General features: G+C 40.7%; 1 protein-coding gene across 1 annotated transcript in view; it reads right to left on the bottom strand.

The window, feature by feature from the left end:
* The window catches only part of PARVA (parvin alpha), a 66,509-nt gene that overhangs the window by 48,473 nt on the left and 398 nt on the right, over nt 1–17,638 (bottom strand). The gene's annotated exons all lie outside the window — the stretch shown is intronic.

The following is a 17,638-nucleotide window of genomic DNA, read 5'->3' as shown; positions in this document are numbered from 1 at the left end:
AACTCAGAAATGCTTAGAAAGTTCAGCTATTGAGGCAAATTGGAGAACAGGACCCCCACTGCAGGAGCACAGAATTGAGCAAAGAATCGACTGGGCCATGCCTGCCCCCAACCACTCTTTATATGCACAGACATCAAATAACCAACTCATATTAAGGAAATGTAAGCCAAGTGCATATACAGGAGCACCTCATTCTTTTCTTGCATTCCTACAAAGAGTTAGATTCATTTAGTACTCTGGTAAAAAGTGGTACTGCACAAATACGCTCTGGGCATAAGATCTGTCACAAATCAAAACTATTAAGAATTATTTTGCCTTGTATCTAGGGTTTGATATATTTCATAAATCCTTGCACACGCTGGCAAGCAAATGACTTGAGTACTTTGTGAAGCTAACATGTATCACTTATGAGTAAAGAAACGATCCTGTCCTTTTCTGGAGACTGACATTACAAAAGTAGGTAGTTGTTTTCTGCAGAGGAAATCCCCGAAACTGCACATTCTAGTCCATACTCTGTAGTAACTGCTTTGAAGCAAAAAGAAAAATGCTTGGGTTGCTGCTCCTTCTGCAAAGGTTTCTGTGTTAGAAACAGCAATGTATGCTAGCACTTTTAAAGCCTGATGAACTAAAAGACGAGGAGGACTCTGCTAAACATAGAATCCTTTACAGTGCCTGGATGGAACAACAGAAGAAAACTGCTGCAGCTGATTGTACTGTCTCTAGGTCTTGGCATTCATTATTTAAGTTCAGTGGAAACTGTTCAGCCTTGAAGTAGACTGACTCATGCACTTTAACTTCCAATTTCCTGCAAACAATCCATTAGTTTTTGGCAAGTTTCATACTGCACAGTACTTCCCTGAAAAGGGCAGCTCCCAAACTCTTCCAATTTCAACAGTGTTTTTTGTAAGAGAGTTTAATGAAAGTAGAATTTGTACTTGTGTCCTCACAAAACTGAGTGTGATCCCCACCTGAAGATGTCTGACACACTCATCAAAGGTATATGAACAAATTTGTTCCTAAAGATTCTCTCCAAATGTACTTGTTGGGACAAATCCTACTGAGCTGTACTATACTCTCCATGTGAGGCAGTGGGCATTTATCAGAGAACAGGAGCTGAGTCTAGATGTCCACTGTTGAGTTTTATCTGACGAGGAAACTAAACCCAGTATTTTCATACTACCTACACTTCTCCCAAAAGTGCACTACCTACTCCTACACTTCTCTGGATTTATAATGGCTGAAATGAGCTTGATAAGTAAACGCTAATTCCATTATTTGCAACTAAAATGGCTTTTAAATTTACCATTCCCTTCAAATATTTTGTCACTAAGTGGTATCTGAAATATGTCAGCAACTCAAAATGGAAAATAACTGTGGTATCTCTAACGCCACCAGTTGGTAACTGTAGATAAATGTGGTCTAGTAAACAGTGACTAGTAAAACAATTCTTCTTCCATCCCCAGGATGTAATTATTTAAAAATGAGAAAGGAGACGAAAGCATCGACATAAATACATGTGAATACAGCTTTCAAAGTACTCAGTGGTATTCCAAATCCATATGTGCTACAGTTCAGTTGATACAGTATAAAAGCTTTGCACACTAAAATTAATTTTTTTAATCTGTGGACTTTGCAGAGCACGGTGCTGGAACCTTGTGTTTATCTACACTCTGAAAATGCTACAGTAACAGCAGCACAGATTTCCTCACCTCAGCGTATCAAATATCCATCTACACAACGCAATCACAAACAGGTTGCAGAGTTTTCATGTTTATTCAGGTCCCCAGCCCTCTCTCCTGGGACTGTCAGCAAGCACAGATTATTAACTGAGATTTGCAAAACACTCTGCTCTTCGTAAGAACTGACCCAATCTCATCCAAATGATTTTACTTATGTGACAAAACCATCAAATGAATAGTGGCCACTATGGGAGAGTTCACATGCAACAAACTAGGCAAGATGGTCTGGTAGCAAAAACGTTTACAAAACCTAGAAGCAAGTTCCAGAATGTTTTGAAAGGTTTGGTTTTAAGTGTCTAAAAATGCATTGTGACTATGAGGAGACTATACATTGTGGCAACTTAAGTAGCTATTTAGGCACCTATATTCACTGTGTGTTTAGGTGTTCAGAAGACACCTACCAGCTCCACAGGTGCCTGAATCCCAGCTGGGAAAGTCCAACAGATATCTAATTCCCTATTGCTGTACATGAACGCAGGCATACACCTGATTCAGCTAGCTGCCTTTCCCAAGCTAGACTTTGCACAAGTATTTCCACTCTAAATAGGATATTGAAAGATGGCAGAACAAAGTTATAACAATTATTACCTACTCCAGAGGGTTATCTTATTTTCTGCACAAGCAATGTGTCATTTGATCTTTCATGGCAACGCTGAGTTTGTCTTAATTTCTTGGTACGCAGGTTACTATTCTCCACTTCAGAAAGAACTCTCTCTTACCTTGCAGAAAAAACTAGAAAGTAACCCTGAGGACTAAATGCTTGAACAATTAGCATAAACCAAGCCCTTTTCTTTCTTTCTTGTTTTTTTTTAATATACTTTAATTTCCTCATTTTTAAAAATGTGCAATTTCTTGCAGCTATGTTTGAGGTTCAGTCTGACAGATCCGTTCACTCTTTCTACTACATTTTCAAGCCTTAACAGAGTCCTTAAGTTCTCAGCCCCTTACTTGATCCATGTATGCACCTCTTTGAGCACATGAATGGTTTCTTGACTTGTCTACTTGACTTGTCTACTTGCATGTTTATTGTTAAGCAAGGAATTAAGTGGTTTGTCAGATTGATCCCAAGTGCTTAGCATCTGAACAGCATGAATTTTTACTCCATTGGGTAAGAAAACCTTTCCCAGAACTTCATCTCTCTACCCATGACAACTGCCTACATATGACTCTTACTTTCCTGACAAAAGAATAAAATTTACAGACATTCTGATCTGTCTGGGACTTATTACTGAAACTGGAGACCGATGGTTTGAACTGGGGAATCAAATGAAGCAGAGCCAGTATAGTAGTCATCGAGGGGTTAAGCTAATTTGTTAGTGCCCTTGCTGTTTCTTGCTGTCAGCCACTATGCATCCACTCTTTAAATTCTGAAAAGAACACCGACCTTTAATCTGTGGTATTAGTTCCTTTGACAAAATGGAAGATTATGTCTTTTTCCCACAAGCCTTCATGCGAAGCTTAGCCAGCTTCCATCTGGTCTGGCTAATTAAATGTAAGTTAACATTAAGTTAAGAGCCAGCTCCAGCCCACAGACCTTCTATTCTGCAACAGCAGATTTATTAATTGGCCAAACTATTTGCGTATTTAATACCAATTTTTGATTACTTCTATTTTCTTCACTCTCTCATGAAAACAGGGAAATGTTTTTGAAGACATATTTGCATAATTTCAGTTCAGAAACACAAAACATTAAGACGTGCTAGTAAGACTCTGAGCAGCCATAAAACTGTCAGGTTTTTTTTCTTCTGTATTTGACATGTTAATAAAGTACCATCATAACAGTGTGAAGGATCTGCCTATTATGCACAAGATCTGGAATCACTGGAGCTGTACACTGGAGCTGGCTGTGACCCACAATCTGGCCCTATATGTACTAAAACTAGAGCCAGTTGTTGTATTCCTTATTCAGGCAAAACTTTCTTTGACTCTAATGGGCGTTCTGTCTGAATGAAGAACAAAGGGATTAGATCTAATATGGGGAGTTACTAATTAGAATCATGCCCACAGTTAATGTTTGATAAGATGTTTTTGTAAAATTGAAAATACAGAAAATCTACTAAGCCAAAATGGTGCTTTGCACTATTTTAACATTAGCTCTGTGTAGGTCTGGTACCTAATTTATTTCACTGTATTTAACATTAGTTGTTAGAGAAGAAAATTATAGCCTTCAAGACTTTTAAAATAAGTAATGCAGCAAAGTTAGATTTACAAATTTGTTTTAACACCTGACATTACTTTGAGAAAGACTGTTATCAAGTAAAACAGTTTAAGTCTCTTAAGCAAACCTCCTTCTTTGGTACAGAGGCAAAGATCACATTGAGAACTGCTATTTATTAACATACTTATTTAACATAATGCCTGCTGCCACGGTATATAAAGCAAATTTAAAAATTCAAACCCCAGGAAACTTCTACCTAGTTTGCACAAACAAAAAAAATGCAACACCAGATTAGTTGCTGTTAAATAAAAAAAAAACAAACCCAACCAATTAAAAGTTCAGTTTCATATAAAAGTCTAAACTATATCAAGGCATGCATCAGACAGTTAAAAAAAACCAAAACAACAAAAAACTCGAATGGCACAAAGGTATCTAATGGAGTAAGACTAAACACTGAAACGAGGAGACCACTGCTCTCTTCCACTTCTTACTCTGCAGATTGATCACATGAGTAAATCAATTCATTTTTTTCTGCCTCAGTTGCCCCAAGCAGGTGGTGCGGAGAGAACAAACATTTCTCCTTTTCTGGTCTCACTTTAAAATTCTCAGGTGTTTAAAAACATTCAGATGAAGATGTTCTGGGTAAGGACAGACTACTAGCAGTTAGTATTATGTTGGAAATAGAACTGGACAAGCAATTCACTTCTAAGTGACTCTGAAAACAAAAATGCTGTTGTTACATAGTCCAAGACCAACAACAGACACAAAGCATTTTCTATTGTTGGTTATAATGTGCAATTTTCTTATCAACTTATTCTGTTATCTTCTCTGCCCAATATATTTTAACAACCTCCTTGATAAAAAAAAAAAACAAAACCTCAAGCCTTTCTCATGAACCTTTATCTCTGTTTTACCCTCTGTCCAGCTTACTTTACATTTGTGTTCTTACTGTACACACCAACTCTGTTTATCTCCATAGCTTACCCTTGGAATGCTGTTCTGAACAGAGTTGTTATTTACTTGGACAAGACCAACTTCACTCAGAATGTCTGATAAAATCCACTGGGGAAACTCCCTCTAAAACGAAATACGAGATACAAAATGCAACCTGAATTTACTAGTCCGACTCTAAGGCTAGACCCGGTTTTCTTCTAAAGGCCATTAAGATTCAGCCCATATTTAAAATACCAGACCTGCAATACAGCAAACCGCTGAGCTCCATTCTGACACACTACTGGCTGATTCCTCTGAACTAATTCCTGGCACTTACTCGGCTCACGCCAGCTTTCCTCGTGAGCTGGAGCCACCTTGTGCCCTACAGAGCACCTGCACCCTGAGGTCCCGTCAGGAAAAATTGTATTTACACGCTGGCTTTCTGTGCACGAGACAACAACTCCTGAAAAATATTTGTTAGGATTCTACATAAATCGTTTCATCTGTTAGTAACTGTTTCAAGCTAGTTAAAAATCAACAAAATAATAAAGGTGCAAATCGACTGGATGCTGATTATTTTTTTCTAATCCAACCCACCACTGCAGTGAGGTTTCAGGAGTTATGCAAGACACTAAATCACTTAGAACACTCATGGGATAACTATTTTCCAGTTTATTATCTCTTCTTACCTATGACTGAGAATCATAACAAAGCAGTGACAAGAATCTGAGACCACAAGCTGCTTTGCTGGGTTTTGCTTTGCAGTAAAACAGTAAAGTCTCTTTTATGTAAGCATACGGCCTTAAAAATGTTTACAAGTGCTGCAGTTCAGATCTGGCCTCTAGCCATAAAATTCAAATCCAGCTTGGAAACATGCCCAAAACTCAGAGGTGAATTTTTTTTTGGTCGTTATAAAATAGGGATCACATGCATTAAATAGATCTGGACACATCTCCAGAAGCTACTGGGGCAAATTCTGACTTGGGGCCAAACCTACCATATTCATGTTCTTTTATTCTAATAGGATCAATATCAAATGTGTTGAGGGCATGAGGCTATTGAACCAATAGGTATTTCCTTTCCTTCTTAAAGCAAGAGTGATTTTCTTTATTCCAAGTGGGGAGGACAGATGTGATCGTACCTTCTAATAAAATCAATATGCATCATTCAAACACATGAGACCTGACATTTCTTCTTAAGCCTGAAAGCGTAGGCCACAAAAAAAAAAAACCAAAACCACCGAAACCCACAAACCCCCAAACCCTGAACTGCATAGTTACAACAAAAAGTGTTCTGACCTTTTACCATTCTTCTTCTTCATGCACTCTGACGACAAGTTAGGCATATCATCTTTTGAATTCAGCACTGCAATACATTATACTGCATTTACTCTGAGCACTCTGACATTATCATTATCTTCTTTTGTGCCCGACAGCAACTGCAGCTCCTATAATGCCATTATTGTAATTAAGAACAATCTGAACCATTGACAGCATTGCCTCGTTTGCTCTAGAATCCCCTGTGCATTAGTGTTCTTCTAAACCAATATTTCACTATTAATACTTTGCTACTTTAGAACCGCCTACGGTTAAAAGAAAAAAAAAAATTATTAGGCCTCAGCCTGACTCGATGGCCAAAGAAAAAACTTGTTGAGAAAAAAATAAATGAAGGGCGGTATACTGGCAAACTGTTATGCTTTTCTTTACACGTGTTGAAAATGGATTCACACCCTGCCAACCTATTCAGGCTGTTACCCAGGTGAGGAAGCTTACTTTGGCTTTCTTCAAAAGGACCACCTGTACAGATACAAAAGAAAACATCTCTTCTCTCACTAAATGTACCCAAAGTACTTCTCTGTCTAAACTCTCCCTTTCATTAATCCAGCTCACAGTTGGATAAGTAGGGCACAGCAATTTAGACATTCTTGCTTGGGAAATTCTGACCTTAGCACCCACCCTGATGGCACACGTGCCCTCTGGGCTGCCTGCACCCCATCCATCTGTTTGCTGAGTATGACACCTGCCTGTTTTCTGAGCCAGGAACGTGGTCAGCCATAGCCCTGTGATCACCTAACACCCGAGTCTTTCACTGTCTGTAATTCCAGGGAAACAATTAACTGTGAGCTAAAGAAGTGCAGGTACCACTGGCAGGACAGCACTGACACATTAACGTGCACATCCTAGAAGCCAGGCCAGAAAGCCCATGGACAGGCCATGGGAAAGAAGTTAACTTTTTCCTCTGCAGGAAATGAGAAGCTGGAGTGCTAAATCTTAGTGGAAAATAAGACAGCAATCATTACCTGCTGAGGTAAGAAAAGGGCTATGTTGAAGTCCACCTACTGAACATGGCTGGTAACATGGAGCTTTAGGTATTTTTAGTAGACATGAACACAGAAAGCACTGTATGAAAATGATCAAAGAAATGTGGCCAGTTGGAAAAGCTGGTATCTCCAAAGGATAAGGCAGAAAAGCACAGATGAAAAATGTTATTTCATAACTCTCCTTCTCAGTCATGTTTCTAGCATAGTTAGCTTAACTTCACCTGAATTATCTGCTTGTGCACTGCTGCAGCAGCCAAAGCCAAGAGGTCAGAACTAATTAGGGCACTTAAAAGTTGACTTACTGCATGCAAAGGCAGGTAAAGAGGTTCGAGTACCACATGAGATTTCAGTACTAATACCACTGATGTGGTGACGAAGTTTTTCTTCTTGTAAACATACATTCCAATAAAAAATTATGAACCCTATGCTAAAGAAACATTGAGGAAATTATAATGTTTAGGACTCCATCTAGGATTTCTGATTCTTTCAAAGCTTTTGCAGTATGAGATTGCGTTTTCATATCTGGGAAATTACTACTGGTCTGGAGATGAGCAGCTGCTCCTCACTCTACCACACCCTTCAGTCTCTGCTCAGAGCTTTTGAGGGGGACCAGTGGCCACTGACAATTGTTGCACCCCCTCTCCTACCACCCTGACTGAAGCCCCTTTTTCCAAATAGGATTTCACAGGTTTCACTATGAATAAAGGCTGATCTCTCCCACCACTGGGTCAGTGCCACAGACACTCTATGGGAAAGGTGAAGAACAGGACCAGCTCTATGCTAAGCAGAAATCAGAGAAGCCAGAAGGACTTAAACATGACTACAACTACCGAGAATGACTCACAAAAATATACATTGCACATGTTTTCTTTTGCAAAAATAATTATCTAGGGAAAAGTAACATATTGTTAAACATGGTACACTACGTGCTGCTTAATGCAAACATCAATAAGACGTCAGAAAGAGAAGTGCAAAGATTAAAATAAAAGCAGTGTTGCCATCTCATGACCAATGTGCTCTCTTTTATTTTGTATGAAATCCACATATATAACAAGAACATTTCACAGTACCACATGCAACTATTTTACAGAGACTACTACAAAACTAAGAGGAAAGCAGAACATTTGGGACACTGTAGAGCCTTGTTATTTAACCCTGCAGTTCTTTAATACTTTGAGTAAGATCATTGCTTGGTTGAACAGTCTAGAGCCAGGTGCAGGATTTGGGTGAACAGATGGTGGCTAATCTTCCTAATAGAGCTCTGCCAATACAACTCACTCTTGACCAGCCACATCCCTATTTTTTTCTGGCCCTTGGTTTTCTCTGGCCTGAGCACAGTCTGCCAAGGGGTGGTTGCAAAGTAGGCTAAGGATTCACATAAGGTTGTTGATCTGATTTGGCTTTTGCTCCAAGACATCTTTTGTTTGTATTTCAGTCTGGTCACCAAAGTGAATTAACTCACTGGTACATCAATACACACCCAATTCCAACAGGGACAAGGGTATCCAAGCCAAGTAATGTTATCTATTAATAAGTATTAGCACACCAAGCAAAAAATGTATGATGAAACATGTGAAGAGCAAGGCTCCGAGTGCCTTTGCTACTCGGTGCTCCGACCACACACTCAAGAGCATCACAGGAACTACTACAAGCTGGGGAAGGCACACAGAATACACAGAGAGAGCAAGTTGAGCCTTCAGCCCCACCCCAGCATCTGGAAGAGCTACAAGTGAAAATGTGAAGCGCTGCAAAATATCCTCCCTTCCAGCTCATCCTCTCTCACGCAAAATGGCATCATCACGCGAAGGGCTTCCAGCACAGCACTGACTGCACCAAGTGCAGTGTTAACTGTCCTTTCAAGGGTCATCTCCTTCTTGGTTTTGGCTGCAGTTTGGCTAATAAAACAGCTTAGCATTAGAGATACAAGTCAACAACAACGGTATTTTAATAGGAACTAGCATGGGGAGGAAAAGGAAGAGGACAGAAGCAGCAGATGGAAAAGCAACAAAATTTTAGGTACACCTTAACCACTGCTTCTCCCAAATTCCACTTCACAAAGTTAAGTTGTGCTCCTACAACTTCTGATTTCACCTTCAGCAATATTAGCATTTTGCTGAAAAAGACTGCAGAATTCTGTGGATTAAGTTATTAGGAAGCACTTGATCTCAGATACAGTGAAGTAACAAAATAACTGGACTGTCCTTATCTTAATCTCCGTGAGAAAGGCAGAGAGCACAGTATTAAACTATTTGGTCTGCAGGGAGGGCATTGTTTAATGGTTGTGGAAAGCATCAAAAAAAAAGAAAATTAAAACTAGGATACATCTCAGAGAGTCTGCCCAAGGAAAATTTCCAGAAGCACAAATCTGTACATTCAGGAACCTGCCTTTAAGAAAAAGGGTTTCAGAAGACATAGAATCCCACAAACAGTAATCAACCCAGTGATAACTTTTCTCTTGGTCCCAGTTTTGGTCTCTAGGTCTTTTCATATCTTCAGGGTAGATTCCTTTAGATGCTACAGGAAACACTAGAGTTCTAAAACTACAGATTCTGTTGACAGCACACTCACTTCACTGAGGATGAAAATGAGAACTTCGTATTTACTCTCTTCTACAGCTTCATTAAGCTATATCCACCTTCATGTTGGAAACTGGATACATGCTTTCATGAGTCTAAGGAAAAGCATATTTTAAATCTGGAGATGTAAAGAAAAAATTAACACTGAAATAAAGGTACATCAGCCTGAGCTGGTCTCTAGCTGTTTTTTTTCTTTTCCATGTCTCTGTCCTGTAATTTGGAGGCACTGGAAGCTCTTCAACCATTTGTTCAATGCTGATTTTATTCCACCACTTTAATCTTTTTTATCTTTCATCTAGATAATTGCTATGCATCCAGCCAACTATAGCAGATACTGAAAAGAACTGACAGAGCACACTGTTACCATTGCCTTCATCACACCTGGCCAGTCAGAGGTACGAGCTTGGTGGGCCAGACCAGTCCACCTTCCCTCAGTTGAGATCCCGAACCATCAGCCACCTGAATCTCCAGACAATCTCCAGGGGTCCCTTCCAACCGTAACTATTCAGCAATTCTGCAACCCAAGCTGTCTCTAGGACAGCACAGTCCAGCTGGCAGCTTGTGGCCATCACCCCTTCCCCACAGATGGGGAACAGCTGCGGTGGCATCGAGCTCTGCCAAACCACCAAGCCCCCTCACCCAGGTCTGCTCACAGCACCCCAAAGAGCTCAGCAGTGACCACTGCAACCAGGGCAGCACAAGGAGAGGGGGGAAGCAGCTGCTGCTGGAGAGAGGAGAGGAAGGGATGGACACAGCCACACATCCTCCTTCCCTCCCCCTGCCCTCCAGCCCTGTCCCTCCTCCCAGTGCAGCAGCACCTCAGAGAGCAGCTGCTTTCCCCAGCCAGACCCCTTGCTCTGCTTCTCTACTCCCCTTCACCAACTCCCTTCCTTTAACCCATTCCGTGCATGTTTAGTTTTAGCCTGTATGAGGTGGGTGGGCTCAGACGATGGAGAAACTGCTCAAATGGGAAAAACACAGGAAATAAAAGGCATACTTGTGTAGCAGCTGACTTGTCCACATAATTTAGGCTGCTTTTGGCAGTCAAATGCCAAGACAGAGTTCGGTGACTCTATGCCCTCCTGCAGGTAGAATTCAGAACAACAGAATTCATGGCTGTATTGGGTCAGAACAGGACAACAAAGCCTAGGGTCCTGGTCCCTGGCAGAAATGCCTTCTTTACAACATACACAGGGAAAAGCAAACCAATAAAATTTACATAAGCTTCCTAACAGCCATGGACTTTAATTTCATAACAGGTATTTCATGATTTCTGAACCTGAAATGTCTGTGATGGCCTACATGATTCCCAAGTGGGTCTCTACAGACACTGGAGTATCCTTCCATCTAAAATCCAGCCAGACTCACTTCTAAGCCCCCCCCTCTGCCCACTTTTAAAAAATATTTCCGGCATCCAAAACATCCCATGGCAATAAGTTTCAAAAATTAACCATGCATACAGTAAAAAAAAATTAAAAAAAAAATTAAAACTTTGTGTCACTTGAGTTAGTTCAAAAGCAACTGGATATACTCAACGATCAAGGATGCTCTTGTGGGAAGAGTCAGGAGAGTCTGGCTCTGTGTCCTCTTCATACACATCCCCTTACTGCATGCATGGGTCCTCCTGCCTCCAGTGAGACACCACCATGCCCTTTTGCCCCCTCTCTGGCACAGAAGAAGTTGGCAGTGCTGTGCTTTGTGTTAACCTCAACACTGGCAGCGCATTTTCCGTATCTTGTTTTACAATCCCATAGGATCTCACCCCTTTGCACATGCTAGGGGACATTCAACATAAAGCAGGCACTGATATGCTCAGCTATACCATGATGGGATAACTCTGGATACAGATTCAATAACCTGTCTGGCAAAAAGGCTGGCATCTGGGACTCACATGTTTGTTGTACAGGAAACACATGGACCAAGCATAATTGGACTGGGCCCTACATGAATATTTGGTTGAAACAATGAATTGTTTAGAGTAATTTTAGGGTTCTCTGTGACTTTTGAGGTTCAGAAATGCATTGACAGTATTCTCATATCTTTCTCTGAACTAACCAGAAACCAAAGGCTATTAAAAGGGGGGGAGGAAGCTCCTGAAACAAAAACCAAAGACAAAAAGCACTAGATAAAAATTCTGAATGAGATCATGAGTACTAGCAAAACTGAAATGCCAGGTATAATGTTAAAATGCAAATTACAGGAAGAAAAAAAGCAGAAAAATATGCAAGATAAACAGATAAAGAGCTCTAGGTTGCAAATTGCTGCATGCAGGAGTTCTTGGCACTGTGAAGGTATAGTGTCTAGCACAATAAGACCTGGCCCTTGATTTAGCCACATATAAACAGTAATAGATGCTTAACAGTGCCTTACAGATAACAACTAACAGTGCTGACTGGTTCCTGTTTGTTGCAGAGAGCAGCACTCGTGGGAAGAAGAGGCAGAGGCGGGAAGGCAAGAGTGGGACAGACCCCAAAACTATCAAAGGCTGCAGCAGTTACTCCTCCGCCCGCACAAACCCGGCACAGCTCGGCCCGACAGATGACAAACAGCTTCAAGCACGTCAGAGCTGTCATTTACAAACGTGCCCGAGAGCTGCATCTGGAGGGCGATTGCCAGCACAGCCCGAGCAACAGTTGGGTGTCCGTGCTGTTCGCCTCCGCCGACAGAAGCGTTTCAGAGACAATTACCTTCCTTTCTGCCGAGCGATCCCTTCAACAGCCAGGGCAGAGAGGCCTCCCCAGATATCCCCTGACAATTCGGATTCAAAGGATGGAAACAGAAACCCAGTGCTGTCCTCTTTAGTAGTTTCTCTTACTCTCATGCTCACAAGGCTCACAGCAATGAAATGACAAAGCAAGTGGGTCTTCCCTCTCTTCTTCCTTCCACCTACTTAACAGAACTTGCTCCAAGGCAATAATTATTTCAGTGGTGATGCTAACAGGTTTTGCCCAGCATCAGCTACGCAGCTGTCCATAAGGTGCCTGTGGCAGTACCCCAGGGACATGGAAATATGCAACACAGTATACAGGGAAAAGATTATAAGCACATTTCAGTTGCTATGCAGTAAGGTTGGCAGTAAAGATCATTATGTCAGACAGTAAAAACAGCTGGTCAGCTCCTCGGACGGCACAAAAAGGCCTAGGGTTGGTGTACTGATATGCTGCAGCCAAAGGCAGCAATTCAAAAGTAGAGATACAAGACTGACAGTAAAGCCTTCCCCCCCGTCATTTCCTTTTCACAGAAGACACTAGATGCCATCCTTGAAGCACCAGTATGAAATCAGCATTCAGTGGTTCGTTTTCACCATTCACGGCACACATGAGCAAATACGATGGTAGGGCATGGATCAGTTCTTCTTCCAGCTTCGTCTGCATTTTAAATTCAGCGCTGGGTGAGAGCAGAAGATGAGAGAAAGCCTGCAAAGCATTTTGAGTAGCCTAGAATCTCTCATGTGAGAAACAGAGAGGCACTACTGACAAAAAACCTAGGCATTTGCACTAAGAGTGTGCATTACTCAAAAGTAAGTTGCAGAAACAGGTCCAAAGAAAATTATTAGAATATATCTATTAAAATTCAGCAGAACACTTCTTGTAAACCAAGGAATACACTTTTTTCACAGTAAAATGCCCACAGCAAGACCAAGGCATAATCTCTCTGTCAGTGAGTCACACAGCAAGGCATTTTACTCATAGACTCCAGAAAGACAAACATTTTACTTAAAATACCTGAAAAGCTTTCATTACCCTACACTTACTCTTAATTTGTATTCTTAGATTGTCCTAGTTTCATGTTATCCCATAAAATGCAGGATGGAAACAAGGTAAAGATTAAGAAATTTAAGGTTATTATCAAAACACACCAGAATCTACAACATTTTACACTGTTAACATGCTCTTCCCTTAGGCATACAGAGAATACTGCCTACTGTGACCTCACATACCAAAATTAAATCAAAACAAGACGTGCAACACAAAAAGATGAAATATTGTAAGTGGAAGGTAGCAGAAAATTCATTCCTTCTCCTGCCCATCAACACCAAATAAACGGGGCAGAAGAGCAGTCAAATTGCTGAAATTGATGTCATATCAATTGGAAAACTGATTGAGCCTGTACAATTGCTCTCTGCCAAATGCAGGGGTCCAAGCTGTGCGTTTCCCATCTGCTCCTACGCAATTTAAGCAATTCCGAACTTCGCTCTCCGTTCCCAAATGTGTCACAGATTTATTAGCATGTCAGGGGCCAATTCTTTTAGATTCTCCACTAAGGTAAGCTATTAGGGGGAGCGGATTTTTCTGTGTCTATAATTGCCAGGCCAGGAAAATTCAAGGAGGACAATCACACATGACCTTACCCACCATGAAAAATTCATAAGGTAACATGACCCCCCACACACATCTTAAAAAAAAAAAAACAAAACAAAACAACATTCTGTTCTCTCCTTGCACTTGTCTGAACACATACATTTAGTCCACAATTCAAGCTTCTACAAGGAGCTTACAAAAAAATTAACCTGTGGTTTGCTTTTGCTAATATGATGAGCTCCACCACGCATCTGAACTCCTGATAGACAAGGACTGGGATCCTTCAGTAGCATATATGGGGTGGCTCAGCTTTTGAATGCCTTTCAGGAATGAAAGGGATGGAACCTTGCTAAAAACTACAAATAATTTTTGCATATCGCAGTTCAGTTTGCAAACAGGTCATCAAATATTTTAGTATTATCTCACCATTCTCTCATTGGATAAAAAGCTAATTTAATTAACTCCAAATATATTTAATAATTTGTAATTTTTTTACTTGAAGAGAACATATACACCATTCAAAGATGCAGCTGCACACGCTCTCACAGGAAAGACTAAAGTACAATGTTCTCATCCTTGAATTACATCAATGGTGATGAGATATCGTAAATGAAAACCAGATAAAAGCCAACACGATAGATGACAACATAAGCAAATTTGAGCTCCAAATCCTAGATTTTATCAAATATTCTCTAAGATTTAATGGCAATGTATTTTCCATATTAACATATGTCTTAGGGTATGACTAAGCCCTGCTTACATCACATACGATATCTCAAGTAACAGTATCTTGGATTACTCTCTTTGTTTTGGTCAACAATTTGTGCTGTCATATTAGAGAATTCATTTCACTTGTCTAGACTACTCTCATCTCTAACTCTGGTGGACTACTTACTATTACCAAGAACTTTGAAGTTGCTGTATATTTTTGTATAGGTTTACATACATAAATTAATGTTATTACAGAAAACCCACTTTATATTATAAAATACTTTAGGTGTAGCAAAAACTACATAGACGACTCTCTTCATAAATAATCTGCATTTTTCTTTATCATAATGTCACTTCAGATCCTAAAGGATTTTCATTTGGTGGAGCATTTTGGCACTGGCTCTATTGTTGCAATAAATGAAAACATCACTTTGACAGTGATAAAATTGGCTGTTGATGACAAAGTAAAAACTCATGTGTAATAATGTATCATCTACAACAGTTAACTACATACACAGCACAGATAGTACTAAAGTGTAAGTAGCATATTCCCTACAAGAGAGAAAACGTTCTTGCATTATTCAAAAACACCAATTCTTAGCCCTTGCAGCAAAATACTGGAACAAATCAGTAGCTTTCTGTCCTCTGTGTAAAAGCAGAACTTACACTGACTGAAAGAGAGGGAAATTTTCAGTTGTCCCTCATTTATAATAAGCATACCAGGGCCCACTGAGTTTCTTGACCTATCACTAAGCTGTGAGACCCAGGTCTGATCCCAAGTTTTTGATTTCAGGTGTGCACCCTGATCAGGGTCTGGCTCAATATAGAGTAGCAAAACAGAAGGGTGTGTGCAGCAGCTCCTTGGTAGCCCCTAAGGGTGTGCAGGTTGGAAAAAATGCCACAGTAGCTCTAGCCAGGCCTTTAACCCAGTTGATCAGGAGACTGGGATGACAGAGGTATCTTCTGCATAGTCTACATTCATTCAAAAGAGCACTTGTTCTACTGGCCATAGATTAAACACAACAACAAACTGGAATAATCAGAACTGCTGCCTCATGAAGAAACACCAATATAGGTGAGATCCAGAATTTACTGGATTTACTCTACTGGAATATTAAAATGACAAATCACAAGACTAAATAGGTGAAAATGGGAAATGAATACCCTCTGCAGAAAAAAAAAACCAACAGAGCATTATTTCTGAAGAGCTATTAACAGTTCAGTTTTTTGAGAGACCTTACAAGATTAGGGATCAACATTCACATTAAAACAGGGTAAGTAGAGATATTGGACTAACAAACTGCATTACAGAATCCAGAACATCCAGATCCTGACGTTCCACTAAAAAATGTGAGAAATGTCAGAAATACGTGCAGAAGTAAGAAGGATAAGGTGAATTTAATACAATACTTTTTTGTCCATCAGTAAATAACAAACTCCTCACAAAGTTAAAAAAACCCCACTATTCTCCAAGCCACTGTTATTTTTAAATAGACTTTATAAAATTGGGAAACACAGAAGACAATACTAATGCAGGTTCAAAATTTCAAAAGGGTAAACAGTGATGAGGTAATGAACTGGCAGGTGCAGATTTTAGTCAGTAAATTCAATACAGATGTAAAAGTAATGAGAAGAAATATGATCTCACAGAATACATCTTTTTGTAAGATTACAAATTGTAGATAAAAGTAGCTTCTACCTCTAACAGTTTGCTGGAGACTCGTGACTTCAAACATCTGTCACTAAGGAAAACAGCATTTAATAATAAAAAATAATAATAAAAATAAAACGGACATACCAAATCTGCTACAAATAGGCCAACTTAAAGATCTCTACATATACCTACAACATGGACTCATTAAGGAAGATTGTTGCTAGTTCAGTGCTGCCAATGGTCACAAATACTCTAACAGAATAATGTAAAAAAGTGGATAACTAATAAAGTTTGTTGTTCTTTACTATTTCATCAACTTCTGGGCCATCTGCAATGACCAGAGAAAGCCAAATAATGCAAGCACAATCGTGCAACATGGGTTTTAATGGAAAAGCAACACAGAAAGATGATGTGATAGCTACAGAATGAAGGGCTGTACTCTCTCAAGTTTGTATCATCCTTGTCTACAGCCCTGATGCTACTCTGTGCCTCCTTTCATGGCCCCTGTGCACATGAGGAGCAAGGGTCTGCTGAGTGTAGCACCTTTCTTTGCACTTGCAAGCAACGAATGTTGCCTGAAAAACTGTTTTGAAGTAGCTGTTACTTCGGCTCTACTTGCATCATATTTAAATTAACTTCAGCTGTGAAAACGATGGGCGAGCGAGGTTAAATTCCAATTCTCTGTCTCATGGGATTTCAAACAGGCAGATTCAGTCGGGGGTGGGCATTAACTCACATGTATGGACAAAGAACCAGACTGTTCTACATACTCGGCGTTCTGCAAAGGTCCGCTGTCCTGAGGCGAAGGTTTTTTTTGCTTAGCCCAAGGACAATTACATTGCAAGCCTCTGAGCAATGATTATGAACATTAAATCAGTTGTGTGCATTACGCTGGCTCCTCAGAGCGACGTGTGCCGGCCACACCGCACACCAACACCGCATGTTTATGAATCACGGAGGATCCGAGCACTAAGTTTTTGGGTGCCTGCACCACAACTGCGGAGGTAAATCCTGCTGAGGGACAAGCCCCGGGCCCTGCCCGGGGAGCGCTCCTTCCCCGGCCGAGCTCCGCGGCTGCCCGGCACACAGACCCCCGGAGCAGCCCCCAGACAGGGATCCCCGGAGCGGCCCCCGCACGCAGACCTTGGGATCGGCTCCCACAGAGACCCCAGGAGCAGCCCCCGCACACAGATCCCGGGATCGACACCAGGAGCGGCGGGGCCGGGGCGGCTCCTCCCTCGCCGCC

This window comes from Lepidothrix coronata, unplaced genomic scaffold (assembly GCF_001604755.1).
Source record: "Lepidothrix coronata isolate B3197 unplaced genomic scaffold, Lepidothrix_coronata-1.0 Scaffold115, whole genome shotgun sequence".
NCBI classification, from domain to species: Eukaryota; Metazoa; Chordata; class Aves; order Passeriformes; family Pipridae; genus Lepidothrix; species Lepidothrix coronata.
This window is presented reverse-complemented; position numbering and strand designations above follow the sequence as displayed.